Here is an 8,663-nt window from a genome sequence, read left to right on the forward strand (position 1 = left end):
TTAAGATTTAACTGATGAAGAAATTACGATGCTCGATAACGTAATACCCGTGCACAGCTTTATACAGCCGTTCTGACATTCTGTTAATGGGCATATTGAATGGAGGAGACAATGCCTTATCTGTACCCAGACAACTAGAGTGCTTTACCTATTTTTCCTAATTTCTTATGCCCAGAACCCATAAAAGTAGATCAATGGAGAATAAAGTTCTATTGCTGTTGCTTCTTTTCCAATGAAAGGAACAAATATTAGAAAAACTTTAGAATGCAGAAGAGCAGGTTTCTGACACGTATCTTAAAAACAGCATATTAGAAATAATAGTGTGATCTGCGCCTCGGAGACATCTCTTATTCTGAAGGCTCGGAAAGGATTTCTCCCTGTCATCAAGTGTTGCATCCAGTTAAGGTTCCTTGATTATCACTAAGGGGAAGACTTGCAGCCAAGGTGGTTTTTAACCGCCAATGAAATACAGACAGATCTGAAGTAGAAATTAACAGTGAGTCATCCAATAAGCATTTATTGATCATCCATACCCGAGGGAGGGCTGGGGAAGGAGGGGAGGCAAAGGAGATTCTGATTCACGGTAAAATCTTTGTTTTCCATCACATTAAGGTAATGGGAGGAGATACTTAACCCATCATCTCATCGCTCAGTCGCCCACATCTCTTTTGTACTTATCGACTTACATACGCCATTAAGCGCTTCTTCCTCCTTTCTGTAAAGTATATTATCTGTCCTCTCCTACTACCCTCTGCTAGATTGTAAAACTCCTAGAGAGCTGGGTTTTGTCTGTTTATGGGCTCTCTTCCAAGGGCTTAGTCCAGTGTTCAGTACATAGTAGTAGAAATGGTATTTGTTAAGCACTTTGTACAGAGCATTGTTCTAAGCTCTGGGAAAGAGATTATAGGAGGGAATTAGACGTGGATCCTGTCCCTCTCAGAGCTCATAATCGTAAGGTTTGAATCCCGGCCCTGCCACTTGTCAGCAGTGTGACAAGTCACTTGACTTCTCTGTGCCTCAGTTCCCTCATCTGTAAAATGGGGATTAAGACTGTGAGCTTCACGTGGGACAACCTGATTACCCTGTATCTACCCCAGCGGTTAGAACGGTGCTCTGCACATAGGAAGCGCTTAACAAATACCAACATTCTTAATATTACAAGGATGAACTGTGGAGTGGAAACAGGCATCTCGGGAGCAGTGAAACACTAAATCACAAAAATAGCCTAAAGATCAAGAACAAAACAAAAATCAGGAGGGATATGTGGTTAAGAGGAAGATAATTTCTCCTTGTGGTTCAGAGTCCCCAGCAGTGACTTCTGCAGTCACTCGCTTTCCGGAGGTTCTGATACACTTCATGATGCAGGTGCTGTTCTCCTTCCTGACTGGAAGATGGAAAGCAGGGTGGGATGGGATAATAATAGTAATAATAATTGTAACTGGTGCCAAGCACCGTACTAAGTGCTGGGGTGGATACAAGCAAATTGGGTTGGGCACAGCCCCTGTCCTAAATGGGGCTCCCAGTTTTAAGCCCCATTATACAGATGAAGTGAGTGAGGCCCAGAGAAGTGAAGTGACTAGCCCAAGGCCACATAGCAGACACGTGGCGGAGCGGAATTAGAATCCATGACCTTCTGACTCCCAGGCCCGTGTTCTATCCAGTCCTCCGTGCTGCTTCCAAAAGCCATCCAAGAGTGGAACCTAGAATCTTCTGATCCATAGTCACACACCTAGTCATTGCACCACTGGCTGGAGGGGAGCCGGTGTCTGCTGTGGGTTGTGGGGAGCGGGGCCTTGACCCCCCAGAACAAGGCTACAGATGCTGGATACTCCATTCTGGAGGTGAAGACAGGATGGGAAGGCACAGCGGTGCATTTATACCTGACCCGATAAGCGTTCCTCAGCGTGGTTAGTGAACCGAGGGTATGCAAGTTGTGCATTCCACTCAGCAGGTTGATAGTTTCAAAACTCTGGCTGAACTTTGATTCCCAAATAATGATTTCTCCATTCTAGTAGTTCTGATGAATTCACTAAGATGGTTTAAAAACTAAAAACATTCACTTACAAACAAAAGCATTTAGAAGTGCCCTTCGATCTCACTGTTGGATATGGGGGGCGGGACAGAGCCCCAGAGGAAGGATGTGGGCAAAAGGTCAGTGGCAGAATAGATGAGATTGAGGTACAGAAAGTAGGTTGGTATTAAAGTAGTGGAGTGAGAAATCTAGGTTGGAGATCAGCGAGGTTAGATAGGAGGGAGAGAGTTGACTGAGTGACCAAGAATTCGGTAAGGAATTTCCATCTGATGCAGAGGTGGGTGTGGTTGCGTCAACAATGTGCTAAACTTACTGCCCTTTGGCATATCGCTTCCTGTGATCTCTGCCAGACAGGCTCCAAGCGAAGACCAAATGATAACACATATTGTTTTAGTCCTCGTATTTATATGGCTGTTGATTCACCGAATATTTTATTTGCCTCTATGTAAGAGATGTCAGGCTTATAACCTCAAGGGGCTACTCATAGCCCAGATACTGGAAGTAAGCCAGTGCCACGCTATCGCAGGGGCCGGGGTGGAGCTTTGAAAGAAAGTAAGTCAAGCTAGAGACCCCTCGACGTGAGCGTGACCCCGGACCCACTTGTTGAGTCTAACTCATTTAACAGCAACTTGACTTCTAATCTACTTCCTAAATTAATTCTCTCAACAAACACGACCCCCAGCCTTTTGCTTATCTCATCTTGCCAACATGGAGGGACCCCGGGCTTGGCGATGGGAGAAGAAAGAAAATCGGAGAAGAAAAGAAACTGCCAAATCTGAGCAAACTATTTGGTAGTAATGTATTAGGGCATACTCAGAAGCAGCTCGATGTTATGCTCAACAAGAATAGTATAGGAGGAGGGGGAAATTGTACTTTGTACTCTGAATTTTATTTTCCATGTGTTTAGTACAGTGCTCCGAACACAGTAAGCGCTCAATAACTACGAACGAATGAATGAAAAAACGAAATGAAACCCAAGCTGCGGCTCATAGTCATCCAAAGGGGAGGTAGGGTCAGCCCCAGCCCGAGGGACCTCTTAAGCCAGGGACACCCCTGCCAGTCTGGCTCGATAAGGACCTGAACACGGGACGAGATTGATTTCCTCGCAGTAGAAAAACTCTATGCCTGGTTTGGGTGGAGTACAGTTGTTTTCTTTGGGGAACCTCTGTTTTTCAGTTGATTGTAGGCTGTATATTAAAGTACCTAGTTTCTAAGTTGCGATGATCATTCCCTCAATGACCCCGAGAAGCGAACCCTCTAATATAATCTCAGGTAACGAGTTGGCCACTCGGGACTTGACACCTCTGGAGGGTTTTTCTTGAGGACTGGGGAAATGTGGTTGGAATGATTTTTCAGAAAAAATGATGTGGGCAGCAGAGTAAAGTATGGACTGGAGAGTTGAGAGGCAAGAGTCAGGGAGGTCAGAGGGGAGGCCGATGTCATCAAGGAAACAAATAAGTGCGTGGATCAGCATAGTAGCAGTTTGGATGGAGGGGAAAGGGCAGATTTTAGAGATGTCAGAAGGTAGAACACACAGGATTTCCTGATGGATTGAATTTGCAGGATAAATGAGAGAAATGAGTGGAGGATAATGCCAAAGATACGGGTTGGTGAGATAGGGAGGATAGTGGCGTTATCTGAGGTGAGAGGAAAAATCAGGGGTAGGATAGATGGGAAGATGAGGAGTTTGGTTTTGGACATGTCAAGTTTGAGGTGCCAGTGGGACAACCAAGTAAAGATGAACTGAAGGCTTGAGGAAACCTGAATCTGCAGAGAAATCAGGGCACGAGAGGTAGATTGGGGAATCATCCATGTAGCAGCTGCAACTGTGGGAGCATATGAGAAGCTACATGGTGTAGTGGAGTCACGGGCCTGGGAGTCAGAAAGTAATGGGTTCTAATCCCAGCTCTGCCACTTGTGTCCTGGGTGACCTCGGGCAAGTCACTTCACTTCTCTGTGCCTCCCTCTGTAAAATGGGGATTGAGACCCCTGGAACAGAAACTGTTTCCACCCTGATTTTCTCATATCAACCCCCAGCACTTAGTACAATTCCTTGCATGTAGTAAGCGCTTAAAGGAGGATTACATCCTTCTTCTTGGGTGCTATATTTCCTGTAAACTTTTCCAAGGGGCAGGGTTGCATTAATGGCGGCATTTCACTGCCGTCTGATATTCAATGTGAGGTCCACCGTGACTCTTTGCCCTCACCGGTGTCTAGCCTGCCAACTCACATTTTACGCAACGAAGTATGGTTTTCCTCTGCATTTCTACTTACAGTTGTCCTCATTTGAACTCAGTGATTGTCGCTGTGGTTTTGACTGACCATGTGATTTGGAGCAACCATTTATAAAAAATTATGAAGTTCAAGACTTCCCTCCTACGTCAGAAATGTGGGATCGCTTTTCTCATACTGGATTTTGATTTAAATGGTGAATCGACCATTTCTGTTTGCATGAGAGGATCAGAGGCCTTTTGTCCCTCTATGCTGCTCAAGTGTTGATGTCCAAAGGCATTAAAAAAAAATTTAAAAAGAGCCCCATTTAAGCGCCGGCTTTGCTCAGGGTGGAGCCTCTGCACCCCTCCTACCCATCAGGCTGCTCTCTGCTTCACAGAGAAAAATGGCCTCCACCTTCACTCATTTCAAACCCTGAATCCTGAATGTCAAAAGTCTCTTCCTACTTTCCTTTCCCATCCCCGAGTTGCTCCACTGGGTTCCTTTTCATTTTGCGGTATTTGTTAAGCACTTATTGTGTGTCAGACACTACTAAGGCACTGGGGTAGATACAAGCAAATCAAGATGGACACAGTCCACATCCCCCATGGGACTTACAGTCTTAATCCCCATTTTACAGATGAGGTAACTGAGGCACAGAGAAGTTAAGTGATTTGCTCAAGTCACACAGCAGACAAATGGTGCGCTGGGATTAGAACCCAGAGCCCTCTGACTCCCAAGCCCGTGCTCTATCCACTAGACCATGATTCTTCTCAGCGAACTCTGATGAGAGTCTGCTTTGCTGGAATTGGAAATTATTCTGTTCTAGGGTGATTGCTGAGGAAAATCCTTTTGATTCTCGCAATACTTTTTCCCAGTAAAGCAGACCTGGATTCTTACAGATGTCACTGGGAATGAGTTTCCCTTTCTTTGTATCCACATGTGCAGCGGGTTCCTGTGAACCCACGCACATGTGCACAATCATTTCACCAGATTCCCCACCTTGCACTCTATCGTCCCAAGTCTTGAATCCACGAGGCCTCAGTGGGTCCTATCTCGAGGCCGGAGTGGGTCCAGGTGGGCTTTGCAATTACCCAAACTCCTGCCCAGTCTTGGCGCCTCTTGATTGAGAGGATGCATTTATTCCCCTCAGTGGGGGTTGGAAGAGTTATCCCAGAACCAGAGAAAAGCAGTAAGGCCTAGTGGAAGGAGCGCAGGCCTGGGAATCAGAGGACCTGGATCCTAATTTCAGCTCTGTCACATGTCAGCACCGTCGCACCATCCATCCTGGTTCTCCTATCTTTCTGACCTCTCCTCACTTTTACTCACTCTCATCCTCTTACTATGGGCCTTCCGTGGCTTTGTCTGCGTCCCTTATAATAAGGTTGGTATTTGTTAAGCACTTACTACGTGCAGAGCACTGTTCTAAGCGCTGGGGTAGATACAGCGTGGCTCAGTGGAAAGAGCACGGGCTTTGGAGTCAGGGCTCATGAGTTCGAATCCCAGCTCTGCCACTTGTCGGCTGTGTGACCGTGGGCAAGTCACTTCACTTCTCTGTGCCTCAGTTCCCTCATCTGTAAAATGGGGATTAAGACTGTGAGCCCCACGTGGGACAACCTGATTCCCCTGTGTGTACCCCAGCGCTTAGAACAGTGCTCGGCACATAGTAAGCGCTTAACAAATGCCAACATTATTATTATTATTATTATTACAGGGTCATCAGGTTGTCCCAAGTGAGGCTCACAGTTAATCCCCCTTTTACAGATGAGGTCACTGAGGCACAGAGAAGTTCAGTGACTTGCCCACAGTCACACAGCTGACAAGTGGCAGAGCTGGGAGTCGAACCCGTGACCTCTGACTCCGAAGCCCATGCTCTTTCAACTGAGCCACGCTGCTTCTCGCTTAGTAGTAATAATAATAATATTAATAATAACCTCCTTGTGCCTCGTTTATGTCATCTGTAAAATTCATTCATTCATTCAACAGTATTGATTGAGCGCTTACTATGTGCAGAGCACTGTACTAAGCGCTTGGAATGTACAATTCGGCAACAGATAGAGACAATCCCTGCCCAATGACAGGCTCACAGACTAACTGGGGGAGACAATAATAATGTTGGTATTTGTTAAACGCTTACTATGTGCCAAACACTGTTCTAAGCGCTGGGGTACACACAGGGGAATCAGGTTGTCCCACGTGAGGCTCCCAGCCTTAATCCCCATTTTACAGATGACGTAATAATAATAATAATCATCATCATGGTATCTGTTAAATGCTTTCTATGTGCAAAGCACTGTTCTAAGGTAACTGAGGCACCGAGAAGCTAAATGACTTGCCCGAAGTCACACAACTGACAGGTGGCGGAGCCGGGATTAGAACCCAGGACCTCTGACTCCCAAGCCCGTGCCCCTTCCACTGAGCCACGCTGCTTATCCCACTTGACACTTGAATTTCTCTTGACAAAGTATCCGGTGACGGGCAACCTGGGTGGCCACTTGTGTTACTCTTACGCTTCCTAATGGGCAGAGAGGAAGCGAGAGTGATATGGCCGAGAGCCCCGTATGGGACATGGTTAACGTCCAACGTGATTAGCTCACGCCTATTCCAAAGCTTAGTACGGCGCACGGCCCCTAAGAAGCGCTTAACAAATTTCACCAAAAAACAACCAATCACCCCCACCCCCGCAACATACACACACCATAGCAGCTTCTGCCCCTACGAGAGATGAGTTGACGGAGACACTCCTCAAGATGTCTGATAACTGGGGGGCCCTCAGACTCTCCACCCTCAGCTAAGTGTCCCTCAGAGACCTGTGGCTAGAATGTTTAAATCCGTCAGAAAGGAATTTTAAAGAAGTTTAAAGAAGTCGGAAGTGGGTGTTGGGCAGACTCACTGGCAACCTCTCTGCCCTGTTCCTACCAGTAGGAACTGGTGCAAGGTACAGGGTCAACCATCTCTCGTCCTCACAGAGGGAAGGCCTCATAAAAATGGCCCACTCCTGCCATTGATTCAGAGTCACAGAGGGCAGCCTTTACACAGGTCCTGGCTCCCGGCGCAAGGAGAGAGGGAGAGAACGGGGCCCATCCCGATTCCACTTCCCTTCCCAGAGGAGCTCTGTCCATTGACTACGTTCCTGTCAAATCTCAGGGAAGTGACTACGACTCAGAGGGTTTCCCGATTACTGCTTCCTTCCCACAGCCTATCGTGGATTCGCTGGAGATACCGTTGGACTCCTCGGCAGTCTCCCTGCTCTCTGTCTGCCTGGTCGCTTTGAGGGGATCAAAGGTACGTGGGATCATGTAGCATCCAAACTGGGTCAACCGCTTGTAAGTCCCTGACAAATCACAAACCCAGATGCAATTCTTCAAACCCGTCTTGGGTCTCTCCTGTTGTGTGGCGGGATGATTGCCTCATGTTCTAGCTTTCGGCATCCTGCAAATGATCCATCGGGTTTACTGAACATAATGTTGCATCCTACATTTATTAATGCTAGAGATAGTACAGCTATCTTTCTCCTGTTCAATTCTCACCTGGCGGTACTGTTTCGTTTTTTGTTTTTTTGTAGTTCCTATATTCAACCCATGACTCTCAGTGGGGTATTCTATTATAAATTATGTCTGATACTACTCAACTCTTCTAGTCCTTTTCTCTCTTTGTCACTAATAATGGTTTTACCCTTTCTATGAATGGGAATAACTCACACATACTGATCACAAACCAAAGAACCAGAAGAATGCTTTCTGGAATTGGGGAGAGGCCATCCCTCCTGCCTTACCAGGCTCATACCTGCAACCAATGGAAACAATCTGTTCACTCCTTCCCCATTCCCGGCAAGGACAGAAAAAGTTCACTAGAAGACTCAGCCCCAAAGCCACCAGCCACTTCCTATATTCCACTGGGCACAATGGCACGTGGCCGCTTTCAGGTCACTCAGCAAGATCAGTGAAATGCAACATAGTGCAAAGAAAATTGAATCTCACCTCCTTCAGGCGTTTTCCAGTCTTACTTCTTGGAAGGCTTTTTTTTTTTTTGAGGCTGAGGGTCTATCAGGCGATCTCTGGGTGGTTCCATGGCCAAAGCTCTGCCTAGAATAAGAACAGTGATGATGATTTGCTAAGTGCTTACCAAACACTGGGTGAAGTGCCGGGGTAGATACAAGATGATGACAACATGGTCATCGCTCACAGGGGGCTCGCCATCTGTGTCACAGAGGGGGACACAGAGCAGTCAAATGACTTGCCCAGTTTCACACAACAGATCAGGTATTAGAAGCTGGGTCTCCTGACTCTGAGACCCGACCTCTATCTACTAGTCCAGGCGCTTTGGATGTGGGTGGAGGGAGCAATATTTTGAGATTTTCAGTTGGTTAGCAATACGTTACCTGCGTGCCTGAATCATGCACCACCTTATGTGGGGGTAG

At 46.7% G+C, this 8,663-nt stretch overlaps 1 long non-coding RNA gene across 1 annotated transcript in view; it reads right to left on the reverse strand.

Moving 5' to 3' along the window:
- Positions 1-8,346, reverse strand: part of LOC114813665 — a 74,594-nt gene extending 66,248 nt beyond the window's left edge. Inside the window, exon 1 of the long non-coding RNA XR_003761377.2 lies at positions 8,224-8,346. This is a non-coding gene — a long non-coding RNA (uncharacterized LOC114813665). The remainder of the gene's footprint in view (positions 1-8,223) is intronic.
- Between the last annotated feature and the right edge of the window lie 317 nt (positions 8,347-8,663).

Source organism: Ornithorhynchus anatinus, chromosome 8 (genome assembly GCF_004115215.2).
Source record: "Ornithorhynchus anatinus isolate Pmale09 chromosome 8, mOrnAna1.pri.v4, whole genome shotgun sequence".
In the NCBI taxonomy this organism is placed as follows: Eukaryota; Metazoa; Chordata; class Mammalia; order Monotremata; family Ornithorhynchidae; genus Ornithorhynchus; species Ornithorhynchus anatinus.